At 42.5% G+C, this 14,139-nt stretch overlaps 1 protein-coding gene across 5 annotated transcripts in view; it reads left to right on the plus strand.

The window, feature by feature from the left end:
• The window catches only part of LOC111551668 (RNA binding protein fox-1 homolog 1), a 1,700,664-nt gene that overhangs the window by 1,306,185 nt on the left and 380,340 nt on the right, over nt 1–14,139 (plus strand). The gene's annotated exons all lie outside the window — the stretch shown is intronic.

A 14,139-nucleotide genomic window follows, 5' to 3' on the forward strand; every position in this document is an offset into this window, starting at 1 on the left:
AATGGTGGTGGTGATTGTGAATGGTGGTGATGGTAGTAGTGGTGATGGCGGTACTGTTGGTGGTAGTGACGGTGCTGATGGTGATGAAGTGGTGATAATGGTGGTAATGATAGTGATGGTGGTCATGGTGGTGATGGTGATAGTGATGTTGACAGTAGTGGTGGTGGTGATGGCCATGGTGATGGAGTTGGGATAGTGGTGATGGCAGTGATGGTGGGTGGTAGTGTTGGTGATAGTAATGGTGGTAGTGATGGTGGTGCTGGTGGCTCTGGTGGTAGTGACAGTGCTGATGGTGGTAGTTGCAAGTGGTGGTGGTGGTGGTGGAGTTGACGATGTTTGGTGATGAGAGTGATTCTGGTTAGTTGCAACATGGTAGAATAGTTTCACACGTAAGTACCTGGATTCAGATTTGTTCAAGTCTACCACTTACCACCTGTGCACCCCTGGGCAAATTATTGAGCCTTTCTTTGTTTTAATTGTCTCATTTGTGAGATGGGAATGATTATACTCATTGCCAGTCATTATGAAGACTAAATTATTTAATGTTTGTTAAAATCAGAACAGCATTTGTTCTTAGAAACAAACTCTTAAACAGACATAGAGAATGTTTTTTAAAAAAAGTGTCAGTGCAGAATACAGCTTTTAACAAAAAGGTACCTAGTGGCTGCTGGACTTCTGCTTTATTCTTGATTTTGCTTTTTATAGCAGGCTGAAAAGGCTGTCTTTGCCTTCTCTCAACCGCCAGACCCACCCCCCCTCATCTCTCCATGTGTTCTGCGTAGAACAGGTGTGTGGTGAGCCGGAGTTCTGGCAGAGTGCAACATGAAAAAGACTCCCAGTAATTATAAAAATAACAACGAAGGCTGCTTAGCGAGGTAGGCAGATGAGCACACCACTAGCCAGAATGATAAATAGTGCCTGCAAATGTTAGGTCTCCGTGGGAGCATGGGAACATATGGGATAAACCACACTAAAAGTTGGGCATCATTGGTAAGTTTTAGATGGTTAAGGCAGACCAACTCCAGTGCCAATTTTTTTCTTCTTTCTTTCTTTCTTTTTTATCCTAATTTTAAATCCTTCAGTTCCCTTTTGTCCCTTTGTTCTATTTTGGTCCTAAAAGAAGCATTCGTCTTTGAGGCCAGCCAGGGAATCTCCAAGGAAGTGAGGTCTGTGCAGTAATCCTAAAAACAAATGGCCACCCTGGAGTCTGTGAATTTCCATGTTGAGCTCTATTCAATATTGTTGGGGGAGATGTAAATGAATGTGGTAAATATTTAATGGAATGCTGACATGTTGAGTCCAGACCTATGATAGGTGGGTGTGTAGAAAAATTAGTGCCTAACCAGCTCAATAAGTTTACAAGCATTGGTAGAAGAGGCAAACAACTCTTGTCTGCCAAACATTATTTAAAAAGAAGACGTGGAGGGTGGTAGGTTGATTTCAGGTCAGTGTTTGTATGTCTGGGTCTGAATATAGTTTGGAGACTGTACAATCTGTTTGGCATGGCTCTGCAGCAGTGGGATTTCTCTGGAAGGATATTTTGGAATTCTTGTTCACCACCCACCATGCTTTTCTTGGGCCTCAGAAGAGATTTCAGCATCAAGGCGAGATTTAGAATGTGGGCACCTGAGTGTCGGTACCAGCTCCTTAGTAGATTTCCAGGATTCCTTACTTAGCAATTACATCAACATCCTTGGTCATGTGAAGCAGGCAGAGGAAAGGAAGTAGGATTTGAGATCGGGCAGGTGTGGCTTTGACTTCAGGCCCTCCCCGCTCAAGTTGCCACGGATGATGTACGGCCTCTGAGTTCTAATATCCTCATTTGTAGAATGGGGCTATTACGAGTACCAGTACCATAGACTTGTTAAAAGACTGGGTGAGTCAAAGTCTTGGAGGTGCTTAGAATTGTGTTTGGCACATAGCAAGACCTAGGAAAGGGTTTGTTAAAAAATTAAGCAGAACATATCTTCTAGGGCTGCCTTTTATGCAAGTGTATGTACATGGATGCATTAATCTATTTTTTTGACAGTTACCTTTTCTTAAATTAATTTTATTGTAAGTTCCAGGATACATGTGCAGGATGTGTTGGTTTATTACACAAGTAAACGTGTGCCATGGTGGTTTTCTGCACCTGTCAACCCATCACCTAGGTATTAAGCCTCACGTGCATCAGCTATTTATGCTGACGTTCTCCCTTCCCCCACCACCACCCACAGGCCCCAGTGTTTGTTGTTTCCCTCCCTGTGTCCATGCGTTCTCATTGTTTAGCTCCCATTTATGAGCGAGAACATGCGGTGTCTGGTTTTCTGTTCTTGTGTTAGTTTCCTCAGGATAATGGCTTCCACCTCCATCCATGTCCCTGCAAGACATGATCTCATCCTTTTTTATGGCTGCATAGTATTCCATGGCATGTGTGTACCACATTTTCTTTATCCAGTCTATCTTTGATGGACATTTGTGTTGTTTCCATGTCTTTGCTATTGTGATTAGTGCTGTATGCACTAATCTTACAACCACTTTTGTACTAGTCCAGAATCTATTAGTTTTAATGGACAGACACCCACTTCAAACTAGCTTAAGCGAAAATGGGAATTTGTTGATTCATGAAACTGGGATAATTGAAGGTCAATCAGTAGTAAGTGAATCATCATTTAAACGCTCAGCATTCTAATTGAGATATAAACAGATGTGATCATAAGAAACACCATGAATAGCGCTCATACACTTACAAATGGATGCAAGCCCAAGAAATATTTTAAGTATGTTGTTATATTACTTAGAGCAACCCCACAACAACCCTGTCAGGGGAGTATTATTGCCCCAAATTTATAAGGGAATTAATTGAGGTTCAGAAAGGTTAAGTAACTTACCCAGAGAAAAACAGCCAAGGATTTTCAGAGCCCAAATTTGTACCCAACTCGTTATGGCTTCAATAGCTGAGTTCCTGGCCAATATGATACACTGCTATTGTGATAAAAATAAGTACCTTTTATTAACAAACTGGAGACCAGAGAAATATATATGTGTGTGTGTATATATATATATACACACACACACGCACACATACATACACACATATTGTTTTTATATATATACACACACACACACATACATACACACACACACACACACATATTGTTTGTTTTTTGAGATAGTAAGATGGTGTTTCGCTCCTGTTGCCTAGGCTGGAGTGCAATGATGCGATCTCGTCTCACTGCAACCACTGGTTCCTGGGTTAAAGCGATTGTCCTGCCTCAGCCTCCCGAGTAGCTGGGATTACAGGTGTGAGCCACCATGGCTGGCTAATTTTTTGTATTTTTTATAGAGATGGGGTTTCACCATGTTGGCCAGGTTGTTCTTGAACTCCTGACCTCAGGTGATCCACCCGCCTTGGCCTCCCGAAGTGGTGGGACTATAGGCGTGAGCCACCATGCCTGGCCCAGAGAAATATATTTACAAAAAAAAAAAATGTGAAATACATGGAAAGGCAGCATAACATGGGATTATGAATGGTACCAGATTCACCCTTCACAAGCTGTGTGATTTTGGGCAAGTTACTTAAGCACTCCGTGTCTCGTTTTCCTCACAGTAATATGAGGATAGTCATAGGACTTACCTGATAGGATAGTTGTAAAGATTAAGTGAGTTAACACACAAAGGGGTTGGAAGATGTCTGGCAAATAATAAATGGCATATATAGTTTATTTTAAAATAGATTGTCATGTAAGAGCCAGAAAGGAAATGAGGTCACTCAGGGTGGTTCCTCTTTTGATGTCCCCAGGATGTCCCACAAGGGCACTGCTAATCTGGGAAGTTGAAATCCCACCTGTCAGAGGCTCTCTGTTGCCACCAGCTGCCCAGCCATGACATCGCAGAGAAACCATCTTCCAGCAGTCAGTCCCTTGGCTAGTCCTCTCCGATGAGAGGTTCAGCTGCACAGCTTGGTACAGCTTGGTTCTGGGTCCCTCACATCTCTGTCTTGTCTGCAAAACTAGGGCTGTATAGTCTCTGAAAACACAGGTTTATCTGCTACCTCCTTTTCTCCCCCAGTGCTGTGTTTGGTGGGTTCCCAGTGATGACTAATACCCGTTCATTGGTCTGATAATGTTTTTTTTTTTTCCCCCCCTGGTCTGAAACTGGAGAGAAAAGCTTCAGCAGAGAGAAACCATCTCCTGTTCTGAGATGAGTGCTAGTTATTGGGCAAGGGAATGAAAGATGTGTTTTGCAGTTCTTAAGCACAGACTTGCTTTTACAATACGGGGTGCCTTAGCACCTGCCCGTGTTGTTTGACCTTGTTGCCACCTTGAAAACCTGCCCCCTGCCAAGCTGTGGTGAGTGCTGACTGGCAGGTTCATATCATCAAAGTCACAGTGCTGGTAAACACGTCAACATGATTTCACGTGAGAACAGACATCCGAGCTGTTAATATGAACCCGTCTTAACGGATTTCGACTTTACCCATACCTGTCCTTAGTAAACAGTACAGCACATCTTGGCTACCTACTTGAAAACCTGATGGACAGTCAGAGGCTCCTCCAGAGTCCTTTGGTGAATTTCACAAGACCCATCAACTTCCTACAATGATGGGGAATATTTGGGGAGTTATGTGCAGTTTTCTGGGATGTGGGCACAATTCATAGTGGTCTAAGCATCAGAAATGAGGAACCACAGCTTCACCCCTAGAAGAGGTATTGATTTGGGAAAAAAACCAAGGAGAAATCAGCTCTTGAGGTGGAGATGATGCCTCAGCTTCACAAAGAAAGGGCAACCTAATAATCTCTTCATCTGTCCTCCTCCTGCGTTCCCCTCCCTATCTGTTTTCTCCTCCAGTGGTTACTCTTTCCTTGTGTTCCCTGGTGATTAGTCCATTTCCATGTGCCTCAGACTTTCTCTTGCTTGGGAGGCATTTCTCCACTTCCTGATGACTCAGAGGACGGTGGTGTAGGTCAGCTCTTCTCCAGCTATCAAAGTCTTCTCCTCTCTCTGCTCTTTGGATTTGCATTCCTTTACCTCTAATGGCTGTTAGCGTGGTTGAGATTGACTGAGGGGTGGAGAATAAAGGAGATGAAGAAACCACTCAGCTTGAGTTAAAATGTCTAAGCTAAGACCAGGCACATGGCTCATGCCTCTAATCCCAGCACTTTGGGAGACTGAGGTGGGAGGATCGCTTGAGCCCAGGAATTCAAGACCAGCCTGGGTAACATAGCAAGACCCCTGTCTCTGAAAAAAATTTGAAAAAATTGCCAGAGGTGGTGGTGTGCACCTGTAGTTCCAGCTATTTAGGAGTCTGAGGCAGGAGGATTGCTTGAGCCCAGGAGTCGGAGGCTGCAGTGAGCTATGATCATGCCACTGCCTTCCAGCCTGGGTGACAGAGTGAGACCCTGTAAAAACCCAGGCCACCATTTCTCAGAGTATATTAATCCATATCACATTAAAAAACCAAACCAAAACAAAAAACACCTTCTCATAGTATCTAGCACAAGGGAGTTTTGTAGTTTTCTGGTCTCTTAGTTCATGGGTATAGCTCTGTGTTTGACTAACTCTACGGCCTTGGCCAATTCACCCCTCCTCTCATGGTCTCAGTGTTCTTGTTACTAATGTACTAAATGGGACAGATTACTTCATAGGAATGAAGAGAGGATAAACTGAGATAGCAGATACAATGAAATGAGTACTGTGTCTGGCACATAGCAAGCATTGAATAAGTGGTAGTGACTCTGATAGTGATGATGATGAAGAAGTAGGAGGAAGGAATCAAGAAGAGAAGAAGTCAAGAACCTAGCACCCAGCTGATACATAATTCTCAAAAACCAGATAATCCAATAGATAGTAAAATGAATGGTGAGTGGATGGATGGGGAGATGGGTGGGTAGGTGATGAGTGGGTGGATGGATGGATGGATGGATGGTGTGTTGGTCATCAAATCAGTTTTGGAAAGTCTGGATCGAACAAGGTCCAGCAGTTTTTTGTTTTGTTCTGTTTTGCTTTGTTCTTTACAGGACTTCTCCGGTGCTTTCGTATGCTAATAGTCATCAGGAATTCCCAAGAAGAAGACAGGGCAAGCTAAATTTCTCTAATTCATTTGACCATGGTGTCCCTTTAACAATGAGGCATCTGATGAGCCTTCTGTCCACGCAAAGCATGCCTTGCAAGATGCCAGTCCAGCACGCTTAGTTTCTGAAGAGAAAATGATACCCAGAAAGTTCAGGTGGTTCAGCCAATTCAGCAACTGCATGGAATTAGTACAAAAAATCCTCATTTACCAGTCCTGGAGACCTGTGCTGTTTGGAATGGCCTATGTGTCCAGCTCCTGTAGGGACCTGGAGCACAGAAGGCAGAAGATGTAGAGAGGGCACAAAGAAAAGTCTAGGAGAGTAGCTGCATCCTCCCCGTTTCTGAGAAGCCTCAGGGAGTATTTGTTTGCCTCAAGCAAGGTCAACAAATTCTCAAACTCAGTTGCCATTCATCCCCAGACAGGTCAGAGGTCGGTTCCTGAAGCATTGTTGATCTCAGCAGAGATAATGTGCGGGGTTGATATTCTTAGATTTGCTCATTCAGCCAGTCAGTCTGGCTTTCAGAGGAGAATCAGGTCAGGAAGCACTTAATGAACCAAGAGGAGCATGGTGCTGCCTGAACCACTGGGGGTTCGAGTTTGTAATGATTATCAGCAGGCTCCTCACTTACAAGACCTACTGGAATTTTCTTTGTGCATCTCCAAAACCATTTTTAGAGATGTGGTCAGTACTGCTGTTTAGAGTAACCCAAGGTCCTAGATTCTTTACGTTACTTCTGATTTAAAGGTACCATCTTCATCATCCCTAAAAACCGTGAATTGAACTTGATATCCTATTTAGTGTTTTGGTTTCAAAAATTCCATTTTCCCTGTACACAAGTCATATACCTATCCTTTGTTAATTCCTGGGTCTTAATTTTTTGTTTGGAACATAGAAGAAGGAGGTAAGCTCTTAAAAAAGAAGGCACTTCACATGTTGTATTTGTCAGCACTATTTCATTTAGACAATTAGTGGTTGAAGGGAGAAAGAGTTTTGATATCCCTGGCTTGATCCTCCAACCAGCTGCTAATTCTGTTGTCACTATAACAACTATCAACAGCCATTTACTGAGTGTTTTCTATGAGCCCCAGAGCTAAACACTGCAGCATATTTACTTATTTAAATCTCTGAATCACTCCATGTGTTATGGCTACTCACGATATTCTTATTTCACAGATAATAAATCTGAGGCACAGAGAGGTTAAGTGATGTGCAAGGGAACACACAGCTGATAACTGGTAGGAACTGGGCTTTTACTGTGGTCTGTGTGGTTTAGTGTGAGCTCTTAACTACTATGCTGTGGTGCTTGCAACAAGGGAGCCAGGCATGGTAACAAGTGCCAGGAGATGACAGAATTGTCATGCCACAAGAATAACATGTGCTTAGTACACACTTGTCATTCTCATAAGAACTTCCCATGGAACAGCTCATTTACATACACTAACTGAAAGCATTCTGTGAGTGGGGAGATATGACTTCTCTTCTCCGGATGTCTCTTTTGGCTAGATTAGTCCTCCACTGAGATTTCCAGTGGAGGCAGTTGTAATCTGGTCTAGTATATCCTGTCCACAGTCTATGGAAGCTTTTCCTATATTCCCATCTTAATAATTTGATGCAGTTGTGACTTGGGTGCCACACTGACAGCCCTCTTGGAGCCATCCGCTCCTTCACTGGGAATTCATTTGTTAGTCCTCGGTATTCTAAATATTATGTAGCATCTCAGGAAATTTTTCTTGTGGTCCATGCTAGGTAATGCTCGTCCATGCTCTCTTCTCACCTACGCTGGGTGGAGTTTGAATGCATGTCTGGTAGTGAGGGTCATTTCTCAGTTCTGGTTCAAGCTGATACCTTCGTGTCATCATTCTTGATGACTCAGCGGGTATTACAGGCATGTAGGGAAACCTGACTCTTGGTAACTGACCAGGCACACATTCTGTTGTTTAACCTTGGACAAGTCACTTGGCCTCCCTGAGCCTCTGTCTCATCCCACAGATGACAGGTCATTCTCAAATACTTATTGAGCATCTACCCTGTGCCCAGTCCTGTGTGAATGGCAGGAAAACAAAGTGATTGAGGAGGTGGTGGAGGAGATAGAATGGAAGCACACCTGTGTGAGAATGCCAGCTAGGTCTTAACCATCCCGGGGCAAATCACTGCTGATGTTTCAGCATCTCAGCCCTGTAGATCATGAGTGCTGGGATTGGGGCAGGAGGTAGTGCTGGGAAGACCTGGCATATGGCTGCTTGTTGAAGAATGGGATGTAGACATAAGCAGTTTTACTGGGGGGGATAATAGAATGGAAGCTCGAACAGCAACATCTGTATGGGGTGTTGCTGGGGCGCTGAAGACAGAGCTGCCATGACGAGTAGAGAGATTAAAAAACAATTTTGCCTGGGTACATTAAAAACCTTCTGAAAAATGAAGTAAAAATAAACTGGCACTTTCTGGATGCCTTCCAAGCACCAGGAACACCCACCTTCAGCATGTCATTTCACTGTTGTAATACATTTGTGAGAGGGCACAGGTGTTGTACCATCTTAGCCCTGAAGCGAGTAGGGATCAGGGATGAGTATATTGTCCTTAATCAGACACATAAAAGGGTGACAGAGCCCAGATCCAAACCTAGCCTCTCCAACTTTGAAACGCAGGCTTTTTCTACTATGGTGATGCCCTCAGGCCACTTGTGATGATCTTCAAAACATAGGTAGCTCTCAGTTATCTGGGGCCTCTGGCAGCCCCTCCACCTTCCTCACACTTTTCCAGTCAGTCATTTCTGGAAGGATTTGGGAAAACTTCATTTGCCTAGTGGCCATTTTAGTCATTGGGTGAGCAAGAAGAAATGACATACTTCCTTATTTGAGCCAATCTGCCTTCTCCAAAGTGTGATCACCATTAAAGGAGTCATGATATGGTGTAGGCAGTCCCTGAACTAAGTGTAATGTGAAAAGACTTTTGGACAAAGGTGATGGTGCAGTTAGTTCTGTCTGGGGTAGCAGGGACGGCTTTGCAGAAAGTGTCGTGGAACATTTGACTTATGCCAGCAAAGTTGATCTAAAAGGAAAAAAGGAAGAGAGGAAGGAAGGGTATTTCTGCGTAGCAGGCACGTTTAGATAGAAAAGTGGATTCACAGAGGTGTTTGGCAAAGACAATTTGCGAGTGTGGTTTGAAGAAAAGAGTGATTTGTAGAAAAAAGGACAATTTGTATCCGAGGATGAATTTGGACAGGATAAAGTGAGGAATATCATGAAGGGCCTCAGACACTGTAGGAAATTTTCCATTACCCACTTTTGTCTGGAAACAAAGTGAGTGATTGCGTGAGTAATTACATAATCTGCACAAATCTGTATTTTGAAATAAACACTGTCAATATCCAAAAGATAAGAAATGTGATGATAGGATCAGGGAAACACTCTGTTTTATGCATTTTGTTTTGTTCTGTTTTGATAGTCAACAAATGGCAAGTGACAGCTTCTTTTTAGATAGCTTTTTAGAAAGCAAAGAATGGTAGAGTTGATCCTACAGTGAGCTCCTGACCTGTGGGAGAGGCATCTTTTCAACAGATGTGATTATTGGTACAAAGAAATGTGGCTCAACATGCCTAGATCGTCCAGTCTTTCAAGAGATGATGTAAATCCAGATTTTACATGAGATACTCCCATTAAACAATATTACCATTTTTTTTTTACACTGTGCAGACAAATCATTATCATGCTCATCATCATCCCCTTCGATGGACTGGACTTGGTCCCTGAGGCTGCAGGTTGCTCTGTTGACCAACAGAATCCATGAGGCAGGAAATGGTCTTTTCTAGATACCCCCTGTCTCTTATCTTCCAGTCACAGCCAACACTTCTGTTTCTTCCTTCTCTTTCATTGATGTCTAAACTTTGAGTGGCTGCCACTCAGAAGGGACGATCACTCATGTTGGCTGTCTTTGTTAGTCTCGTCTCAAACTCCTGGGCTGAAGTGATCCTCCTGCCTCAGACTCCAGAGTAGCAGAGACTCAGGTGTGCATCACTGTGCCCAGCTTATGTTAGCTCTTAAGATCTGGGAAGGGAGGGGCTGGGCGCGGTGGCTCATGCCTGTAATCCCAGCACTTTGGGAGGCTGAGGCGGGTGGATCATGAGGTCAGGAGTTTGAGATCAGCCTGGCCAATATGGTGAAACCCTGTCTCTACTAAAAATACAAATATTAGCCAAGCGTGGTGGTGGGTCTGTGTAATCCCAGCTACTTGGAAGGCTGAAGCAGGAGAATGGCTTGAATCCAGGAGGTGGAGGTTGCAGTGAGCTGAGATCATGCCATTGCACTCCAGCCTGGGACAGAGCAAGACTCTGTCTAAAAAAAAAAAAAAAAAAAAAAAAAAAGATCCGGGAGGGGAGATGCAGTATCTGACAGCCAGAGCCAAAATGCCTTTATCTAGAACAGGAAAAGAGGAGTTAATACCTAAGAAGGGAATGTCATCATGGAAGGTGGAGATAGATGGAAGAATTTTTTTTTTTTTTTTTTTTTTTTTTTTAGGTGGAGGGATGAGATTGAACTATCAAAGCCTGGCTAAGAAAAAGCAAAATCCTTGATGGAAATCTCTGGCACAGGGAAAATGAGCAGAACTGGCACCAAGGAAGCATTAGGAGAGAGAAGAAGATAGTGGGGAAGCAGAAAGGAACAGCGAAGGGGTGTGTATTTGCCATTGTCTTGAAGTCTGACTGCTTGGATAAAATATATACCCTAGATTAAGGGTTAGCAAACCATGGGCTGTGAGCCCAACCTGGACCATTACCTGTTTTTGTATAATCTTCGAGGTAAGAATGGTGTTTACACTTATAACTGGCTGGAAAAAGAATTTTTCTTAAAGAATAATATTTTGTGACCGGTGAAAATGATAGGAATTTAATAACTACAGTATTACAGGAACATGGTCACAATCGTTCATTGGCGTATCGTCAGTGGATGCTTTTTCACGCCACGGCAGCAGAATTCTGAGCGGTTGCAACAGAGATCATAAGTTCTGCAACACCTAAAATATTTATTATCTGAGTGTTTACAGAAAACCGTTTACCATTCCCTGCCCATGATGGGCAGAGCAGAGGGCCATACACGGCTCTTCATTTGACTACAGTATGTTTCGAGGGATCTGCCTGTTTCTTAGCCACTACCAGAACTGCCCCCCTCTCCTTTCACCTTGCTATTTCTTCTACTATTTAAAGTTCCTGCGTTACACCATGAGCTTAATACCACACAATAGATGTTGAATAGCCAGAGGTTTGCCATGAACCATGTGCGCTGCCACTGGGGAGTGGAAAGAGACACAACGTAGTGTCAACCTAGAGGAGGCTCCAAGAAGGAAGAATCACAGCTCGGTAATACTAGGTGCTTTCCATTTGGGAAAACAGAACCTATGTTAAGAAAAAGAGGTTTTGTTTAGCAGTTGTTATTTATTTACATGCTTTATGATTAATGGAAGGTTTTGAACAAGGATGGGCAGTCAGTACAACTTCAAAAACATAAGTACGGCAATCGTACAGGACAATAATATATACGTATAAAATCAGAATCAGAGAATGTGTGAGTAATGGTGATCGCGAGGTGATCGCGATGGGAGATGGGAGGAACAGCCCTTATTTTCACACAAGAGAAGGAAGATATTTATTACTCAAGAACAGCAAAAGCTTATTGTCTCATAGCGTTCTTAAGAAGAAAACAGAAAATATCCCTGGCACAGGCTATAACTATATATCTCTATCCTGTATGTAATATAGCTGTTATTTCTATCCTAAAATCAGCAGATTCTTTAATATTTATAAACATACATACACACAGTCACGTGTCCCTTAACGATTGGCATTGGGTGCGTTCTGAGAAACGGGTCAGGCAATTTTGTCACTGTGCAAGTATCACAGAGCCATACTTACACAAACTTAGATGATATAACCTCTTCCATGTCTAGGTTATATGGTATAGCCTATTACTCTGTGCACAGCATGTTACTGTACTGAATACTGTAGGTGATTGTATCTAAACATAGAAAAGCTACAGTGAAGTATAACATTATAGTTAAATCTGATGTGACCAGCATCATATAGCCAATTTGTCATGGCCGGAAATGCCATTTTATGTATACGGTCATCCCTCGATATGGTGGGGGATTGGTTCCAGGACTTCCCCTCAGATACCAAAATCTGCAGATGCTCAGTCCCTGATATAAAATGGCCTAGGATTTGCATATAACCTAAACACATCTTCCCATATACGTATTAAGTCAGCTTTAGATTACTTATGAAGACTAATACAAGGTAAATGCTGTGTAAATCGTTGTTATACTCTATTGTTTAGGAAATAATGACAAGAACAAACAGTCTGTGTATGTTCAGTGCAGGTGCACTGGTGGTTTTTTCTTTTATGTTTTAGATCTGAGGTTGGTTGAATCTATGGATGTGGAACCCGAGAATATGGAGGGCTGTGTGTGTGTGTGTGTATGTGTGTGGAGAGAGAGAGAGAAAGTAAGTTACATAAATACAATGGATCACTGTTGTCTCTGCAGTTTCCAGCTACCTCCTCCTCAAGTTTGCTTATTGAAGCATTCTTGATTAAGAGTAAGTGGATATAGTTACCTCTCTTCTATGCTCAGGAAACTTAGAGTCTAAACGTGCACATTTCTGGCCTAAATGATAGAATTAAGTCTCCTGCCTCCTGGTCCAATGGTCTTTCTATTTCATAACACTAAAGAGATAATTTGGTCTGACGCAGGCCTTACCTCAGTAACTGAGAGCACTCCTCTCCCGTTGATTGCTAAAGGAAAGCGGACGGGAGAGACACGTCTGTCTCACAGCGATGCTTCTGTCCTGCCCGGTAACTTCTCAGAAATGTGGTGTTGAAAGTAGTCGTCAAAAGCTAAAGTTAGAAACAGTATCGGGCTGTTGAGTAAGAGGGGTCAGTGCGCAGCTGTTTAGGGAGCTTTCTGAATTGTACAACGTGGCCACTTTGATGCATGGGAATCAATTACAGAGAAACCTTGTCAAGATGGCCAAAATTCAGCCTTAAATAATTGAATTCTCTGCCAAACCCTGTCTGCTGTCGTTATCTAGAAATGTAATTATGCAGCTAAATCAAGCAACTAAAATTAGTGTAGTGTAAAAACACCTTGGCTATCTGAAAGTGGAGGAATTGACATTTGGATTTACAAAACGCCAATAGTTGGATATGTTTGGTGGTGTTTGAAGCTCTCTCCCAGTTTCAACAAAATCTATAGCGAGTGTCCCATTTAGAGTGAGAGGTGGAAAGTGGCAAGTGAATATGTGGTTTTGAAGGTGATTTTCAGTGATCCCTGGGACTTGGGCATTATTTAAGTGGATTCACTTCATCAGAACTTCATGCTATTGCTTTCAAAATTGTGGAACTACACACACCCACATGACTTCCTAATATGAAGATTAGAAGAGTGACAATTTGAATGTTACCTGAGCCTTGAATCTCAAGTCAAAGCCTTCAGTCTGAAACCAAAGATGTGTCTATACCAATCATCAGGAGAACAGGAAATACATGATAAGAATGGCTAATAGCCACTGGTACTGCACACATCATGATATGGTACTAGGACTTCATTTAATGATAACACAGCCTTTTGAAGTAGGGACTGTTATTGTCTCAGTTTTCCAAATGAGTGAACAGGGTTCAGAGAGGCTAAGGGACTTATTCAAGATCACACAGCTAGTGAATGGGACTCCCAAGTCAGCATAATTCCAGTTGATGTAATCCCCTAGGAATTTATCTGCTACCATGTAACATATCCCAAATGACTGCTTGGGTATTTTCAAACACCAGAACGATTTCAAATCTGTGCTTGAATGTATTTTTTATCCATAGTTATGGTGCTTGTTAGCTATGCCTTGAAACTCTGGAACAAGGAGACATCTCTTGTTAATGTATTGCATATTAATATATCACAGTTAAAAGCTCAAAATAATGTCTTTAAAAATACAAAATAAAAGGCGTAGGAAATGTTATTACAGACTGAAATACGGCGATGAAAATAGTGTTGTGGTTAGGAATTGGGCTCTGGAATGTGTTTGTAGCTTAGCACTGCCTTCTAC

Source organism: Piliocolobus tephrosceles, chromosome 17 (assembly GCF_002776525.5).
Source record: "Piliocolobus tephrosceles isolate RC106 chromosome 17, ASM277652v3, whole genome shotgun sequence".
NCBI lineage: Eukaryota > Metazoa > Chordata > Mammalia > Primates > Cercopithecidae > Piliocolobus > Piliocolobus tephrosceles.